Source organism: Arachis ipaensis, chromosome B09 (genome assembly GCF_000816755.2).
Source record: "Arachis ipaensis cultivar K30076 chromosome B09, Araip1.1, whole genome shotgun sequence".
Lineage (NCBI taxonomy): Eukaryota > Viridiplantae > Streptophyta > Magnoliopsida > Fabales > Fabaceae > Arachis > Arachis ipaensis.
The window spans coordinates 48,971,535-48,992,002 of record NC_029793.2 but is presented as its reverse complement, the minus strand read 5'-3'; the positions used below and the strand labels follow the sequence as shown (position 1 = coordinate 48,992,002).

Below are 20,468 nucleotides of genomic sequence, written 5' to 3'. Positions count from 1 at the left end.
TAAGATGTTATTTTTTAAAGATCAAATTTTTCGAAAGTGAGAAAATTAGTAAAATGAGAAAGTGAGGAATTAATTTTTAAGTTAAGACAGTGTGTCCTTTGTTCCTTGATTCGAATTTATAGCTCAAATTATATTTAGAGTGATATGTAAATTGTTCCATATTTTTTGTATTTTGCATTGGATAAATTAGATTTTACTTTTAAAAAAATTTGACCAATTAGTACTTGGTTTTCTAGAATATTAGACAAATAGGTAGGAAAATAAGAAGGAAGATGATGATGGTGGAATAAGAAGAAGAAAACAAAAAGAAGAGAAAAAGATCATTGAAAAAAAACACCGTGGACAAAAGAAGGAATAGGAAGGAAGTAAGACGAGAGAAAGAAACAGAATGCTTGAACAATGGGAAAAAATGGATGTCACTATTTTTTTGTGACTTCTGATAATTTAGTTATTATTTAGGACAATTTACTATAATAAATAAAATGCAAACCAAATTTATCAGAATGGACAAAATGGAAAATGGATACCAAAATGCATTTTTCGCCAAATTTATGTAAACCGCGACAGGAGTTCCGCGGTTTACAAAATACACGTAATCCGTTATAGGGGTGTCGCAGATTACGTGCAAGAAGTGAACATAAACCGCGATAGGAGTGTCGCGGTTTACGTGTGTGCGTGAAATGTGCATAAATCGCTAGAGGGGTGTAGCGGTTTATGCATGACTATAAATACGCTGGAAGGGTCTCGCGGATTACATTTGCTGGAAGAAAATCTATTCTAGAGAGAGAAGTAGTGGAATCTAGAGAGAAGAATAGAGAGAATATTGGTTGATTTGAGTTGAGATAGGAGTCGTGACCATGGCGGAGGCACGCAGTCTATACAGACTCAACGGCGTTGCGCACGTGGCCAGGAGCATAAACAAAGAGGTTAGCATTATAATTTTTAGTTAACTTATTTTGTATAATGTTGTTTGTATTTTTCGTTATTTTGGTTATTTTTAATTTTGTTATTGTTAGTTAATGTATTCAAATTTAGGTTTACATTATTATTTTAATCAGAAAATGTAGTATTTAAATTATTATTTTAATTGAATTTCGTGATTAGAAAATAGAAAGTGTATGTTAGCAGCATAAACATTAAAACTGTAGTTATGTGGTAGATGACTATTAATTAATGTTGGGTTTTTTATATGTTTGGTTTATTCTGTGACATTCTCCAGCCGACTAGGTGTATATATAGTGTCCGGAGGCACCAGAACATGCCTCTGCATGACAGGATCATACCATATCTGGAGAGGGCCAGTTTGTACCACTTGGCGAGACTCAACGCCAGGTGGTTCTAGTTGGACAAACCCTTAGTCAGTGCTTTCCTTGAGCGGTGGCGTCCTGAGACGCATACCTTTCATATGCCCTTTGGAGAGTGCACTATCACGCTGCAGGATGTAGCATACCAGTTGGGGCTGCCTGTGGATGGTTTACCTGTATCCGGGTGCCTTACTGATTTTGAGAAGTTTATAGTGGTTTGAGGAGCTGTTTGGCGAGCTGCCACCACAGAATAAGGTGAAGCAGTATACAGTCCACTTCACCTGGTTTCATGAGAGGTTCAGGGTGCTGCCAGCTGATGCTACAAAGGAGACCGTACGCATATATGCACGGGCTTACATTATGATGCTGCTTTCCACTCAGTTGTTCGGTGACAAGAGTGGAAACCGGGTTCATATACGGTGGTTGTCCTTTGTTGCGAGGCTTGATGATATGGGCAGTTATAGCTGGGGTTCGGCGGCGTTCGCCTGGCTATATCGGTGCATGTGTCGGGTGGCCAACAGAAACGTGACGAACTTGGCAGGCCCTCTTCAGCTGCTGCAGTCATGGATTTTTTGGCGTTTTCCTAGCCTCAGTCCGCGGGGTTTCGACACATATTCCTTCCCATTGGCATCTATGTAGTCATATTTGTATAGTTATGCTTGAGACTGTAACTATTTTTATTATGGTTATGCATGTTAACTTTCCATAACGTCTTTTACGTTCAGGTGGGCCACTTATCTACCTTCATTCGACCGCAAGGGGGAGAGAGTCATCCAACTTCGCCTAGTGTTGGACCGATTAGGCGATCGAGATGTAAGTTCATTCATTTTCTTTCAATTTTTATGTAGTACTTAACTATATATTTGTAAGTTAAATTTTCATCTAGCACTTAAATAATTAATGTATTTTGTCAACATCTGTAGATTGTCTGGGAGCCGTATGCTTTGCTCGACGTGATGGCTGTTGTGCATCCAGAGATTCTCACCGAGGAGCACAGTCGATTATGGCGTGCATGTACTTGCCTGATATACTTCGCCGTCATTGAGTGGCACCAGGTGGATAGGGTTCTGCCACAACTGGGTGGTGTTCAGCACGAGCCTGAGCCGGCATCGAACATTGATTGGCTCCATGCCAAGGATGGGAGGGGTGGGGACAGATGGTTCCCGACCTACTACCAGGTATGAGACCTTAGTTGGCAGAACAGGTTCGATGCTGTCCTGACTATCCCCTGGGGGCCCGATCCCGGGCCGTCTGCAGACTTCCTGCGGTGGTGGTACAGAGTGGCTCTTAGGTTTCTATCGCCAGATTCCATGATTGCCGATCCTAGGGCTGAGGAGATATCACAGGATGTTGCTCAGAGAGGGTCGTCACAGGCTCCTCCGAGGGTACCCATGCCAGACGTGCTAGATAACAAGCGCGTCGAGCGGCGATGATGCGTTGGTACCCGTGCTACAGACCGGGAGTGGCGATGGCTGGATGACATGATTCAGGATGACAGATCCGGTGGCGACGGAGTCGGACATGCCGATCACCGTGTCCGGCATGGCCGTCCTCAGCGTTGGGGTGGTTCATCGGGGGGCACATCTGCTGGTCCTAGTGATAGACCTACTGAGCATGCAGTGGCGGATACCTAGGAGGTTCCTCTTACACATGTTTCCAGCTCCCAGGTATACCACGACATCCATCCAGATGTATGATGACCTGGCGGGCCCGACCTTCACGATGGATATGGAGCACGAGGTTGGGAGTTCACAGTTCTATTCCGACTTTGCAGATCTCATCTGGGATGACGGCCCTCCAGATTTTCATCAGCAGACCCCACAGGATCAGGTGTCTGAGACCCAGCCCCAGATGGACGTTGCACAAGGGTACCGCCCAGATATGGATGACATGCAGTGGTACCAGCCACAGGTGTCTGACCCTCATGGATTCCAGCACCAGCTACATGTAGACCTGAATGAACATGCTGGCAGTCCGTATGACAGTTGGTTAGGCATGGGAGGGACACCTGCATCTGCATATGGCGTGGGCATACCGGTCGATCCTCTAGCACAGCAGTGCCAGAGGCCAGCCAGAGTGAAGCGCGCCACTCGATGTGGTACAGGGTCGCATCTCCTGGGCGCATTTGGACATGACTCTGCCGATGAAATTCAGGATAGGCAGGGGCCCTAGCTTACTATTTTATCTTTCCATTCATGATACCTATGTATGTCGGATTTACCATGTACTTTTGTATTATATGTGTTTGTACTTAGTTTATTTCCATTAAATTAGGTGTATGTCATGTATGTTTTTTGTTAACCACACACTTTGTTTTTATGTTTTATATAAATATTTATAGTCATGCAAAAACCGCTATACCCCTCTAGCGGTTTATGCACATTTCACGCACACACGTAAACCGCGACACCCCTGTCGCGGTTTATATTCACTTCTTCTTGCACGTAATCTGCGACACCCCTATAGCGGATTACGTGTATTCTGCAAACCGCGGGATCACTGTCGCGGTTTACATAGATTTGACGAAAAATGTATTTTGGTATTCCTTTTCCATTTTGTGCATTTTGGTAAATTTTGGGTGCATTTTATTTATTACAGTAAATTGCCCTATTATTTACTTGGTGTCATATAGCACTATTTTGATAGATGTATTCTAACGTTAATTTGCCTAGTTCATATTTTAAGGACACTATTTACTAAATATCTTCTATAAGATCTGCAGCATCTTGATTCTTGAACTGTCGTGATAATCCGTGCTTTATTCTCTCCAACAGTAATACCAAACTCCTCCTTGAGTCCCATCAGAATCTCATCCAAAAGGCCATGGCATGCAAATGGAAATAACAAATTATACGATTCTAATTTTTTGGAATGTTGATCAATTGTTGCTGTAGTGCAGCAGAGTTTTGCAGTAGCTTAGGAAGCAAGAACACCTAACTGAGAGAAGAGAAGAATGAATAACAAACTAGCATATGAACAGGGCAAACTGAATTGAATACTTTATATTGAATTAAAAACTCTTTAAATTACACGCGCATTCCTTTTATAGGAGGGCTGAGCCTAACTAAGTTCCCTAGTTTCAACTACTCTCAACAGACTCAACCACATTCAAGATTTGCTTTTCCAATTCTTGATTACTCTAACTTAGTCTTTTCTCACTGAGCTTGACTTGCTCACTGTCAATATGCTCAGCTTGAGCTTGTCCCTTTAAAACAAACAATCAAATCAAAGAGTTTATGCTATCTTGATATATGCAAAATTGGTATAAAAATTTTGTAGAACACAAGGTTCATGGTTCAGTACATATTTAATCTTATACAGCAAGGCAACAAAACTAATAGCTATAGCGGTATAGCGAATGGACAGACTATGTATGAATTTGTGGGGGGCACATGCCTCCACTAAAATTTGGAAATTTCTTGAGTATTAGGTGATAATGATATTTATTTATCTCTATTATCTTATTAAATTTGACCCATAATATTATATTATTATAAAAATTATTTTATTGACATATTATATGTACATTGTTCTCACTATTAAAATTTTGGATAAAGTATTATTTTGGTCCTCAACGTGAATAAATCCCAATTTAGTTTTTAATATTTTAAACGTCCCAATTCTGTCCTAGAAAGTTTCAAACAGGTTCAATATGGTCCTATCGTTAACAGAATGAGTGACGTAGAGATTAATAACATTACTTACTAAGTCATATCTTGATTATCTTCTTCCATGTGTTAGAAAAACATAACAAAAACTTTGTTATAACACTTCTTTTTCTCAATTTCTTTTTTGTACAAAATTCTAAATCCTAACAATCAATAATCTGACACTTCAAAATTAGAAAAGAACTTTTATACTAGTGATTTTTGGTAGATCGATTTTATTTACATACTAAAATTGAATGATCTTTCCTCTTTAATAAGCGAATTGTTTGTTTAAATTAAATGATGGGACAACATTGAACCCGCTTAAAATATTTTTGTGGTTGAAACAGGACGTTTGAAAGTTTTTGGGACTAAAATACAACTTTTAAAACATTAGGAACCAAATCAGAATTCGTCGCAAATGTTAGGACCAAACTAATACTTTGCTCTAAAATTTTCTGGATCCATTGACAAAGAGAATTAATGTCGATCTAGATTTTTCACAAATTGGCATTATGTTCGTTGAGAGTATAGTCTGCACCAACAATTGATTCCCCAAATCAAATGTTTAAATTCAAAATCAAATAACCGAGATCAAGAGTAGTTCAACCTCGGGTCGTTCTCCCTAGGACGCAATTGAAAGTGTTTCTCTTTCAGTTGTGAGGAAAAGGGGGTGTTCAAGCAAGAAATGAAAGATTTAAAGAACTAAGCAATAAAAGAACTAAGGAATGACCAAAATTAGAATTAATGCAAGTAAAGAGAAGACAAGATCAAAACTTAGTGAAAATGCTATAAATGCAATAAAGAGCCTTGACTTGGGAATGAGGATCCAAGGAATCCTATCATCGTCATAACCGCAACTATGGTAATTATGATGAGTCCATCTCGCCTAGTCAACCCCAACCATCGAGGAGTAAGTCAAGCAAGCATAATTGACCTTAATCCATAAGTCCTAACCAACGTAGCAAACTAGTTGATAAAAGGCTAGCGTCAATGGAAACAAGAGTCAACTAACTACCCAAGAATTACTACTAAATATCGGACATTATGACTCTAGTATCCTAGGAACTCAAACCACAAGCCAAGGTGGGAAAATCTACTCAAAACCTAAAGTTGGCATTTTCACAAACACCTTGTGTGCATAAAAGTAAAACATGAGAAAATTGCAAAGTAAAATGGAAACTATAACCAACTATCAACAATACCAACAATAAACATCCAAACAAACATAAAGAAGGCATAAAACATTAAATTCATCAATCAAAACTTCAAGAACTCAAAATTGCAAGTATAAACAAAGTGCTTGAACTAAAGGAAATGAAAATAAAGACAATGTAATTAAAGAGGAATTAAAGAGTACTTACAATTGAAGATGATCAAAATTCAAAGTTAAGCTTGCTATAAAATGTTACGTGAAGATGGAAATTAAACCCAAAGAGAGCAATGCTACACTACTCCTACTCCTACTCCTAATTACTATATGAAACTAGGGAAAATAAAGTCTAAGTCCTAATGCCTTCAAATGTGTTGATATCCCCTTTATATACCCTTCCATTTCAGCCTTCCAGCCTTCCAAAATGGGCCAAGAGGCCTCAAAATTCGCGCATCACGTGTTTCATTAATGCAATCACGTGCAGGGACCTGTGCGAATGCACAGGTGCTTGTGCGTACGCACACGTGGAAATTCTCGCTTGTACGCACGCACGCAGGGTTGTGCGCACGCACACTTCGCTGAGTGTGCTTTTCCTTGTTTTCTTCATGTTTTCTCCCTTGTATATGCTTTCTTCCACTTTTGCCTAGCCAACCTTGCTTAAATGACCTAAAATCACTCACGAAATAGATCACGGCATCGAATGACACAAAAGTGGGATTAAATTACTCTATTAAAGGACAAAATTGCATGTTTTCATGTTTAGGATCAGATTAGGGACAAAACACAAGAGTATGCTATTTTGGTGCTTAAGTATGAGTTCATGTGCTAGAATCCATCCAAATTGAATCAAAATATACCATCAAATATGGACTCATCAATTCCCCCACACTTAAACAATAGCGTGTCCTCATGCTAAACTAACAAAGAGAATGATCAAAGAGGTAATCAACTTATTAAATTCAACTACCTATATGCATGCAAGTATATTATATACTATCTATATCTATATATCTATCTATGTATCCTATTGGTTTGGTGAAAACAGACAATAAAATTCCAAGCAAGAGTAATAACATATAGGGCTAAGCAAAGAATTAACTCGATGTAAACAAAATCTATTGAATTGATTTAACTCATAAAAAAGAAGCAACTTGCAAGAATGCATGATAAGAGATGTGGGAACATAGAATTCAGTGATCGAACTCTCACTAGGTATGTATACACTCTCAACACTCGGTGTTTAGGAGTTTAATCACTCAAGTCTCTTCTAATCATGCTTTCAAGGAATTGCTTCTCATCTAACAATCATCAAGTAGTTATGCATGAATGCAATTATCATGAGGACTTATTAGGGTTGTAATGGGGATAGGGTTAAGGTGGGATAGATATGGCTAAGTGGACTAAAGAATTGGATCTTTGATTAGCTCAAGTATCTCACTCAACCTATATCAACCAAATCACAATAAAATGCAATCCTAACTTTCCATCACTTTTTTCACACACTTTCATGTATGCTCTTTCACTTACATCACATATCCATTCCTTATTCATTTCTTTTCTCTTTGGGGTAACTTTTGTCCCCTTTTATGATTTTTTTTTTAAAATGCATATAGTTCTAGTGGCTCATACATGAGTGCACCTATTTTTCAAAATTTTCAATGAATACCCAAAATCAAACAATTTCATTCACTACCAACGTTTCCCAAAATTCCCCCACACTTAATTGAAACACACTCCTCAACCTAAGCTAATCAAGGATACAATCCAAGGTAAGTCATAGTTTTCCGCTTAAGGTTGTGATGTACTAATATCAAGAACGATGGGGTAAATAAAGCTCAAAAGGGGTTAACAATAGTAGATGCAAGGGTAAGGCTATATGGGTAAAGTAAGCTTTTATCAAAGATGGCCTCAATCATGCTCAATGCAATTCAAAATATCAATCATTGGAAATAAAGAATCAAGCAAAACCAAGATCACAATCATAGAAGAGATATAGCACACAATGAACCAAATTAGTGGTTAAAATGTGTAACCACTCATTCAAGCTCAAAAACTCACAAGGTATTTTGTTCTATCTCTCTTCTATGTTCAACAAAAATTCATTCAAGCAAGTTCAAAAACAATTTTTCAAATCAATTCAATAGAATTCCCTTAAAAACAAAAATTTTTGGAAAGTCCTTGTTGTTTTTTTTCACCAAAATTATCTCCTATATATGTATGTATGTATGTTGTGATGGATGCAATTTCAAAATTTCCTAGTTCTTTTCCTAATTTTCAACAAGCAAAAATTAATATGAACAATTAGGATCAAAATTTAACTAGGCACATGCTATTCACATCATCCAATCACAACTTCTATCTATAAGCTATATACCATGCAAAAGATGCAAAATGCAATAGATATAAACTATAAAGAAAATGCAATGCAACAATCAAAAATACTCCAAATATCAACAAGAAACATAATAAAAAGAAACAAAAATAAAGTGCAAAGTGTTCGGAAAAGAAAGTTTACGCCCCAAAACGACGAATCCTCCCCCACACTTAAGCGTTGTACGGTCCTCCGTGCACGAATACGATCCTGGGAGAATGTCTCTCAAGAGCTTTCACCTTCGGTTGGTGAATGCGGGGGCTCGGGTTGTGTGGAAATCACCAAGTACAAAGCATTCTTGGCATCTCCATCCTCGGTGTCCTTCTCCTCTCCCAGCTCCTTGCCTTGACGGCTCATCCTCAAAAAGAATGGAGAAAGTATAATTAGAATCATAGGGCAAGTAACACAAAAGGGTAAAGGAGGGAGCAAATAAGCATCTAATTGAGGAAGTTTGTATAGTGGTGTGGAATACACACAACGGCCGGTTAAAGTTGCATCCACACAATCAAAAAGTGAGAATGAGTTCCTCAATTAAATGGCCTAAGATGCAACTAAGAGATGAGCATAAATTAAAACACAAGCAAGCTTAGGCGATTGCACAAGAGTGAATTGAATGTGGAAATTATTGGATAATGAAGTTGTGCAAGTGAAAGCACAAGATTAATATAAAATAGCACAACAAACAATAATCAATGCAATGATGAAGAGAAACTACTTATTCATTCTTAGGAATAAGGCAATAATCACATGGGAAGATGTTTGCTACAAAAAGTAACAAGTCTTGATAAAAATCAAGTCAAGTCAACTCAAATAAATGCAAAGCATTAACAAGGAGCAAATACCTTGTGATGTGATTATATTGACTTAAAAATCATGATGAACAAGTAATTCAATTTAATTCACTAAATTCAATATGTACTTGTTAAAAATTTCACCAAACAAGAAATGAAATATCAATGTCCATATTCATTTGGTGTTAGCAACTCAAAACAACAAGTACATTATTCAAATTCCACTCCAAGATATCTTCATACTCATTATTAGAATGCCAATCAAGGATATAGTCCAACATACATGGTCACGACAACACATGCATTAAACAAAAAGTTCATGTAGGCATTATGTCAAACACATGGAGTGCAGTGCACAGATTCATCAATTCAAGCAAAAATTCAAACATCAACAACCCATAAATGAAAAATTGAACACTTGCAATGCAACGAACAAACAGATAATTAAGCAGTCTTAAACTAAATAACCAAATTTAAATAAAAAATAAAAAATTAAACAAGCAACTAAACATAACAAAGAAGATTAAAACAAGAAAATTAAAAAGATGAAGAATAGAAAATAGGGGAATGGGCAACAGTGGCACTTGTGTTAGCCACTGCGAGGCTCACGGCGACGGAGTTTCGCCGGAGAAGAGAAGAAAGAAAGATGAAAAATAAAGAAGAAAGAAGAAAGAAGAAGAAAAGAGAAGAGAGAAAAGACCTGTGCAGACACACAAAAGGGAAGATGAGGGGTATGCGCGCGCACAGCAACGTGCCGGCGCTGCGAGTAGAAGATGCATCGCAGCCTATGCGGACGCACAAGGCCGTGTGTGGACGCACAGAATGGAAAAAGAGATTGCGTTCACACGCACAAGGGGTGCATGTGCTGCGACCAGAGGGGTTGCCAAGGTCTGTGCGGGCGCATAACATAGAGTTATGCACTCGCACAAGTGTCGTTTTTTTTAAGAAAAGGGATGTGTGCGGACACACGCAAGGTGTGTGATCGCACAAGGAGAAAGGAAAGGTGGTATGCAGACGCACCAGCCGTGCGGACGCACAGGGACGGGAAGACAGGGGAACTGTGCGCACACACAAGGCTATGCAGACGCACAGGTCTCTATTCCTGCAACAAAAATTTGGGCTCTAAGGCACCAAACTTGACATCCAAAATAGGTTTTCAAGTCCCAAAACATCATAAAGCTCCCAAAAACGCATTATTTCACTAAAATTAACTAACAACCATCAAAATAAAACTAATGCAACCAAGCAAAATTACCAATTTATTCATGAAATAAAAGCTAAAAGAGAGAAAGTTAGAGGGATATTACCATGGTGGGGTGTCTCCCACCTAGCACTTTAGTTTAAAATCCTAAGTTGGACTTGGTGAGTGAAGCTTGTGTCATGGTGGCTTATGCTTCCACTCATCCTTGAGTTGCCAGTCATGTTTGTTCTTCAAGAATCCTCCGGGATCCCAAACGAAGTACATCAAGCTCCTAAGCAACCTCAAGCAAGAATTTGGGATCCAAAATTGTTGGTTGTAGAGTTGTATGCCCTGATCCCACACTTTGGTTTCTCTATCATCCTCTTGTTGACTTTCACTTGTGTCCTTGGATGAACAACCTTCCCAAGCACCTTTGAAGCACCCACTTGAATCTTGGATTCCTCCAAATTAAATCTTGCACCACTTATGCTTTGAACTCCTTTGGCAACCAACACCCAATCTTTCACCATTCAACACTCCAAGAAGCACCTTATGTTAGTGGTCCGTCTCCAAGAGATCAAATTGATATGGGCCTATGAATCTCATGGAGGAAATTGTTACCCACTCGATTTGTCCTTGGGGTAGAGTTATCCCATTAAGCCCTTGCACAATTGCTTCCGCTTCTTGGGTGATCACCTCTTCCTCACCACTCTTTACTAGCTCTTTCATATCCCTCTCAAACTTAATAGTGGAAGGCTCCTCAAGATCATTGAGGGGGTTGACCAAGGTGGACAAAAAATCAATGATGATGTAATCCACTTCTTGATCAAACTCTCTCAATTCTCTTTTTACCTCTTCCGGTTCACTAGTTCTACCTTCCTCCTCTTTTTGTAACTCTTGTTCTAGCTCTTCTTCTCTCCTTTGAGGCTCAATGTTCTTCTCCTCACTATACTCCTTCGTTGCTCCTCCACATTCCTCAAGGAGAATGTCTTGATTGCTTGAGTGTAGCAAGATCAAGCGGTGCACCGCTTCGGCTACGATGTCCATGAACTCCACTTGCTTCCTTCAGAACCCTTCTTGCACTTGGAAGAATGCTTGAAGGTCTTGTTCTTCTTGGGGTAAGGGTTGGAAAACTTCACATTGAGGTGGAAGAGAAGGTTCAAAAGTTGGGAGGAAGGTTGTATAAGTGGGAGGTGTGTCATGTGGGTGGGGATATTGAGGTGGTGTATACGGTGGTAGTGGTGATGGTTCATAATGTTGGTAGCAAGATGTATAGACATTTTGATTCCATGGGGGTGGAGGGTGTGGTACTTGAAAATTTAGTAGTTGAAGATTGTGCATGCGGTATCCTTCATATCCTTGGGTTTGATATTCATATAAGGGAGAGTATGGCTCATTGTAGTATGAGGGAGGTGTTTGCCATGAGTGTTGCTCATACACAATTGGTTTCTCCCTTAATTGATTCTCCCACTCCATGAAGCAAATCCAATTTGAATTCATCATACCCTACAAAACATTCACAACCAAGCTCCAAGCAACAAGGGTGATAGCTCATAGAGAAAGTAGGGAATAAAAACAAAACAAGAAAAGCGAACACCTAAATATTAGCAAAAACAATCAAATAACCAAAAAGTAAGATATTTACACTATGGACATATTTACAACAACCAAACGATAGCACTCAATTGCATCCCCGGCAACGACACCAAATTTGACAAAGAGAATTAATGTCAATTTAGATTTTTCACAAATTGGCATTATATTCGTTGCAAGTATAGCCTAGACCAACAATTGATTCCCCAAATTAAATGTTTAAATTCAAAATCAAATAACCGAGATCAAGAGTAGTTCAACCTCGGGTCGTTCTTCCTAAGAGGCAATTGGAAGTGTTTCTCTTTCGGTTATGAGGAAAAGGGGGTGTTCAAGCAAGAAATGAAAGATTTAAAGAACTAAGCAATAAAAGAACTAAGGAATGACCAAAATTAGAATTAATGCAAGTAAAGAGAAGACAAGATCAAAACTTAGTGAAAATGCTATAAATGCAATAAAGAGCCTTGACTTGGGAATGAGGATCCAAGGAATCCTATCATCGCCATAACCACAACTATGGTAATTATGATGAGTCCATCTCGCCTAGTCAATCCCAACCATCGAGGAGTAAGTCAAGCAAGCATAATTGACCTTAATCCATAAGTCCTAACCAACTTAGCAAACTAGTTGATAAAAGGCTAGCGTCAATGGAAACAAGAGTCAACTAACTACCTAAGAATTACCACTAAATGTCGGACATTATGACTTTAGTATCCTAGGAACTCCAACCATAAGCCAAGGTAGGAAAAATCTACTCAAAACCTAAAGTTGGCATTTTCATAAACACCTTGTGTGCATAAAAATAAAACATGAGAAAATTGCAAAGTAAAATGGAAACTATAACCAACTATCAACAATACCAACAATAAACATACAAACAAACATAAAGAAGGCATGAAACATTAAATTCATCAATCAAAACTTCAAGAACTCAAAATTGCAAGTATAAACAAAGTGCTTGAACTAAAGGAAATGAAAATAAAGACAATATAATTAAAGAGGAATTAAAGAGTACTTACAATTGAAGATGATCAAAATTCAAAGTTAAGCTTGCTATAAAATGCTACATGAAGATGGAAATTAAACCCTAAGAGAGGAATACTACACTACTCCTACTCCTACTCCTAATTACTATATGAAACTAGGGAAAATAAAGTCTAAGTCCTAATGCCTTCAAATGTGTTGATATTCCCTTTATATAGCCTTCCATTTCAGCCTTCCAGCCTTCCAAAATGGGCCAAGAGGCCTCAGAATTTGTGCAGCACGTGTTTCATTAATGCAATCACGTGCAGGGACCTGTGCAGACGCACAGACGTGTGCGTCTGCACACTCGGCTGAAAGTTGACCTGTGCGTATGCACAGGTGCTTGTGCGTATGCACACGTGGAAATTCTCGCTTGTGCGCACGCACGCAGGGCTGTGCGCACGCACACTTTGCTGAGTGTGTTTTTCCTTGTTTTCTTCATGTTTTCTCCCTTGTATATGCTTTCTTCCACTTTTTCCTAGCCAACCTTGCTTAAATGACCTGAAATCACTCACAAAATAGATCACGGCATCGAATGATACAAAAGTGGAATTAAATTGCTCTATTAAAGGACAAAATTGCATGTTTTCATGTTTAGGATCAGATTAGGGACAAAATACAAGAGTATGCTATTTTGATGCTTAAGTGTGAGTTCATGTGCTAGAATCCATCCAAATTGAGTCAAAATATACCATCAAATATGGACTCATCACATCATTGGATATAGCCTCCTTGATGTACGAATGAAGAGATTTTGAGAATTAAGACAAAACCACGTCAATTATTCTCATGATAGAAATATAGTAATATTTCTCTCATAGTCAATCATTTTTAACAAATTTTCGGCAGTGAAGTGAAATATGAGAAATCGTATTGTTATTTTTTTTCCAAAACAGAAAAATGATTACAACATATATACAAATATGTAAATCCTATAGCTCACTATATATACCAAATCTAGGGAATGGATCCACTCAATTGTTTAAAAAAATTGAGAGTGTAAAGTGTGATCTCTAACTCTTCATTGCTCTCTCTCTCATATTTATTCTTGGTCCCACTTATAAAATTAATGATAGAAGATCACACTTTACTCTCTCAATTATTAAAAAAAATTGAAAAGATCCATTTTTCCAAATCTACTAAAATCTATACGAGATTCCTCAATATTAACATAATTATATTTACATGATGACTCACTATTTCTAGAAAAATGTATGAGCATTGGAACATGTGATGAAAAAGAAAAAAAATAAGAAATGGTAGGAAAAGATGCTGATTATGTTTTTTGGGCCTATTCTTGGACCTATGAAGATGGTTGATTCAAAATGTCCTCGCAAACTAGAGAATGGTATATGTCAAAAATCTTCGACTTGAAGAGATTGTCATGAAATGATTGAGTGGACAAAGGTTTACTAAAGATATCCGTCAATTATCGTGAAAAAGGAACCAAAAGTGCTTGGTTCTCTTATGAAACGCCGGGTTGGCAACAAGATGTAGTACACTCTAGCTATCACAAATTAGAACCGATAATCATTCACAAGAAACATAGACAAACTGTAACAGATTCAATATCCATAATAATCAACAAGTTGTATTAGCAAATACACGATATTCCGCCTCCGCCAAAAAACAAGCAACTATAGTTTTCTTCTTAGTTTTTCAAGATACTAGGCAATCTCCCCAAAAAGAGGCAATATCTGAATGGTGGGTATCGGGATATCCAACCCATCATAATCACTAAAATCACATATCTGAAGAGTAGAGTCTCGAAGAAAGAATAGACCCCTGCTTGGACTATTCTTGAGATATCGAAGAACCCACATTGTAGCGTTGTAGTGTGTTTGAGTAGGAGAAGCCATGAATGGCTAAGTTGCTGTGTGGCACACATAATATTAGACCAAATAGTAGTCAAATAAATCCAATAAGACAACGATAAACAAAAGTATCTGAGAGGGGGGACATCGTCCTAGTAAAGTTTAATATTACTATCCATAGAAACAATAGCATGTTTAACATCAAGTAGTCCAAAATCATCTAACTAATCAAGATAGTATTTATATTATGATAAAAAAAAATTTCATTGAAAGAGTAAACGACTTCACTGCCTAAGAAAAAATTCAATATACCAAGATCTTTGATCCTAAACTTGCAATCTAGAATCTTTTTAATAGAAGTTATTTCAAGAACAGAATTTCTAATGATCACTATGTCATCAACATACACTAATAAAATGCATATTTTGTTGTCCGAAATTTTAATGAAAAAAATGCAATCAAAAGTTCTCTGTTGATAACCGTAAGAAAGGAGAAAAGATGAAATTTTTTCATACCGTATTCTATTTGACTATCTCAAATCATAAAGAAACTTAAGAAATTTACAGCACTATTTGGAGTGATCCTAAAAGAAAGAGCTATATAAATTGTCTTTGTTAAACTGAATTGACTATTTGTTCATTAAGGATAAGATCAAAACTATCTTAATTGTCGCTGGCTTTATCATTGGCTAAGTTGGATTCTCACTTGGGTATATATAAAATGCACTTGCCAGTTTTGAGAAGAATTTAGATTTGTGTCATCTATAGTGGCTGGATTAGATGTAGTAAAAGAAGAAAAAAGAAAAGATAAATTATTTGGGTTGGTTGTCTTAACCCTAAAGAGATATCAGTAAAGCTAGCTCTGATACCATGACAAATTTTAGGGAAAAAAGTGAAATATGAGAAATTATGTTGCTACTAGAATGAGACCCGCGCAATGCGCAGGGCGGTAAATTAATGATAATATATAATAAATATTAAAAATTATTATATTTTGTAAAATTAAATTAAATGTGTAAACTAAAGTTAAATTTAAAAGATATTTTATTTAAAATAATTTGTAGTACAAAAATTTGGATATTAGAGTTGTATGTACAAAATGACATTTTTATTTGGTGGTTTGATTTTTGTATTTGTTTTAGGGCCATGGATTTCTTACTCCTACTTTTATGTAGGAGTATGATTAACCATCATTAAAATAATTATAAAATATACCCCATTTCTTTTGAAAAAATTAATAATTAGATATTAACCCCTCTAATTTTTATTTTTTACACTTTTTTCTTTTCCTTTTAATTTCAGATTCAGAGAAGAGAAATATGTCTGCTAGGATTTTTCATCCAATTTCAATCACCGTCATTCTTTCGTCTTCTTCATCTGCTATATCTCTCGTTCGCCAATCCTCGCCGTCGCAACACGCCTCACACGACGCCGCAACCTGCTTCCGCCGCTGCCGTGCAAGACGCTGCCTCAACGCTTGGAGGTTAGTTAATCATTATGCCTTTTCAATTCATGGATGCGTTTTCTCTTCCTCTCCCTCTGTCGTCTCTCTCGTCCGCTCATCATCGCAGTGCAACCCGTATTAGCTAAAAATGGATGTGCATGTTCGTTTTGATATGTTATGTCCTTGTCTTATTTATTGCATGAATTGTGGGGAGTGAGGGACCTACATTTAGAGTTTTTTCCGCCCCTTCACTCTCTTGGATTTGATTTGCAATGATTTTGTAGGAACCGGAGTGCCGAAAATCTGTATGGTTATGCTGCGGAGGAAGCTCTTGGGAAGGATGGGATTGAGCTGATTGTTGACCCCAAGGATTTTGCCTTGCTGATGATACTGTAGTGAAAATACTGTAGGCATAGAGTTCCTCCTCGCTGTTGAATCCAACGCCCCGCAGTTTTGCGTTGTCTTTTGACACCGTAAGCTCGAAAAAAGATTGAGAATTTATGTGATTTTTGGTGTTAGAGGTTCTGCTTCAAACGAAATCTAGCTCCTTTTGATGTTGAATTTCATTATTCCTAATTGTTGTTCTTTTTAACTGTGACTGTGAATGAACTATATACTTTGCATTATTCACTATCACTCTGTAAATTCTGATTCTGAGACCATTTTTGACTTTGTATAGTATATCTTAGATTCTTAGTTGACTTGGGCATGCTATGTGTTAATCTTTCCCTGATTAATGTGCCTACTCTTTTCATGCTGCATTTTCTGAATGCTACTTGGAAATATTTTGCAGAATGCGGAATAGAGAAGAAAGTGAGAAAAGGGCACTACAGGATTAAGCATATGTTCTGAGTTGTTTGTTCATGCTCATGTCTTTCTAAGGTGATTGTTGTGGTCAGAAAATTCTATTTTTGTTAGTGATTTTTTTAGTCTAGACACTTAAGAGAGATTTGCTGCCATGGGCAAATGAATTCCTTGGTTGTACTAACATTCATATGATTGGTCCTTTTGAACCATTTGGTGGCTATTGCGAATACTGCTTAGTTTCAGAATTTGCACTTAATTAGAGTGTGTTTGGAAACTTTAATGAGATGGAATTGAATTGAATTCTAGAAAGAATTTTTTTGCAATTCAATTCTCACTCCACTTCTTAAATTTGGAATAAAAAGAATTAAATGGAAAAGGAATGGTTAAAATATATGTAATATTATTATGTTACCCTCATATTGAGGGAAGGGAGAAAAGAAAAGAGAAATGGGAATATTTGAAAAATCAAATTATATTAGGGTTAGTTTAGATATTTTAACTTTAAATTCAAATTTCATTAGGTTGGATTTGTGATTTATTTTGGGCTTGAAGATGAGAATTAAAATTCTCAAAAAGAGTTTAAATTCATGTAATTTTTATGTTTTAAAAGCAAGAAAAAGAATTTAATTCTCAAGAAAATTCTAATTTTATGCTTTCTAAAACACATTCTTAATCTTTATCCATACTTACACACAAAAAAAATCTTTATCCTTACTTCATCCCGCATTAACAAGTTCCTTCATAAACAATTATTAGAATATCAATCCAATTTCTCAATCAAATTCAACGAAAATATCATTAGCCTTAACAATTCTGTAAGAAAAAACTTGGGGCACCATAATTACGATAAATTGATTAAATTTCTTTCCTAAGAGTTTTAATTCACGATTGTATTGAAGTGGCAATCCACTATCTAAACAAGTGTAACTCAATTATGATAATAACATTGTTGCCTCATTCCCCAACTGACGGTAAATCATACATACATATACAAAGTACGTCAAGTTTTCATATGTTTTGGCCGAAAGCTCCCCTACAGTTGCTGAGGTTTGGAAATCATTTTCAGCAACATGGTAATGGCATTCAATTTCAATGGTTTGAAACGGTGGAAATGTCTAAGTGAAAGCTTATAAAAGCAAGAGAACCAATAGCGCGCACAAAGAATAAATCCATTTTTACACATGAAATTATGCCTAGTAGATTTTCATCTCATATCATACTGTAATAGTCATCTTCATCACTCATCCCCATGAAACACAATATGGCTAATACAAACATGAAGAAAGATGAAAGCTCCATTGCAAAGGCTCCCCAACCAATAACACCCGAATGCTTTAGAATGCTTTAGAATACTTGGAATGGCAATGCTTCCAATAGTTGAGAATCCAGTCAAGAACTTGGCTAAATTCACCTAGCTGCTCCATCATTCATCAGACTACAAAACAAAAAGTTGAATAATTAATAACCTTGGCTCGGTATACAATCTTATCTTTTTTTTCTTTTTAAATTGTTTTTCAATTAATTCTTGAATAATAACAGTTTACCTGCTATCAGATTCAGAAAATACAAAAGAACCATTAGACCCCATAAAGAATAGCAGAGGCATTGGAAGTAGCACATATGTTATAGCTGCAAGAAAACAAAACACCAAATGTAATAATAAACCAGGAATTTTCGGTCACATTAACATCTCATTCCCTTAAATCTTCAAGAAATAAATACAGAGATGCTTTATCTCACCACTTAGCATCGGCCACCAATTATTATACAAAGCGCATGCCTGTCATATAACACGGATGCAACTAGGTAAGCAACAATTACTTCGTTACCAATAAGATGTGATGTATTTATTAACAATGAGAAGAACACGGACCAAAATTTGCAAGACAATTTTCCCAGAGACTAAGATTGCCAAAAAGGCAAGTTTTCCCGTGCTCAGGCAAAAAGGGCTGGAGCAAAAAATCTCATTACCATAATGCTATATGGATATTAAATAAGAAGAAAATACTAAATCAAAACCAATTCTAATTTCTAACAAAGCTGTCAAAGATAAGATGAAGGTGTAAACCAACCACACTGATATTCAAAAGTTTGGTTTTATTCTATCACAATGCCTGCTGCATAAGCACAGAGAAAGAAAATCTAGTGATTTGAGATCAGCATCAGGTAAGTCCAATGCAATATTAAAACAACAAAAATAGCAGCAGCAGCAGCTATGTAAATTAATGACATAACAAAGAGAACAAAGGCCATATTTTTTATGAGATAGCTAAAATGCAATATGATTTCAAACCTAATTCACCTAATAGACATTACATTGTTTCAATCACAATTTGCCATACAAGATATCACTTCTCTTTATTATTGAACAAGTGAATGACATTTCCACACCTTTTCACAAACAAGCCTTTGCATATCTGAAATGGTTTAAACATATAATAGTACCTAAAATTCAAAAACCCAATCCCACATATTTTTTACCCTAAAATCTACAAGATCAAACTTGCATTAGCCAAATGATTGATTGATACCCAGAATCCATACAACAATCTGGTCTAGATGATAGTATGCTCAAATATCACTAAATTCACGGACACGAAAACCCAGAGCTAAAAGCGAAGGCCATGGAAGCAAATCCTATGAACACGCATAGGAGTAACAGAAATTTTGTTCTCTCAGATAAAAGAGAGCAAGAAACTAACAATCAGCAAAGTAGAATCAGAAAAGATGATACACTATAATCCCTAAAATTGAAATGAGAGGGTTCAACCTGCAAATAAGTGCATGCGATTGGGAACTACATAAGCAAAGCGGAATCCAATCTGGGAGAACAATAAATTCCGATAAAATCATAAATTGATAAGAGATGTGAAAAAAGGTTGCAAAATAACACAAATTAGGGGGGAGATTAAGAAACTCACCTGAAGAGTGAAGTGCTTAGAACGAAGTAGAATTTTTGGTTGTAATTGAAAGGAGATATATGGATCGGTGAGGTTGATGTGTACTAAAGGTTGAATAGCATTTAGGGTTCAGCGGCAATGGCAATGACCTGCCACTTAGACTTAGCTACCAGCTAGCACATCGGTCCAAAATCCCAACACACCCTTCCGCAGATTATAGAATCGGCGACGATACTCGAGAAACCTAGCAGATTAACGCGATAGCGAAGAACAAGAACACAGACCGAACTAGAAGTGTAGTGCGGCGGGAGGGTAGTAGCTGACATGAGGACATCAAAGGAAAGATTTCTAGCAGAGCCAATTATGATGATGCTGAGTGTAGGAGGGAACCTAGCAGAGACTCTCTTCTTCGAAAGAATGGCTAAAAAGGAACGGAAAATTTTGA

General features: G+C 37.0%; 1 long non-coding RNA gene across 1 annotated transcript; it reads left to right on the top strand.

Moving 5' to 3' along the window:
• On the top strand, positions 16,733–17,430 carry LOC110267034. Its single transcript, XR_002354339.1, has 2 exons — positions 16,733–16,789; positions 17,110–17,430. It is a non-coding gene; the product is annotated as an uncharacterized LOC110267034 (long non-coding RNA).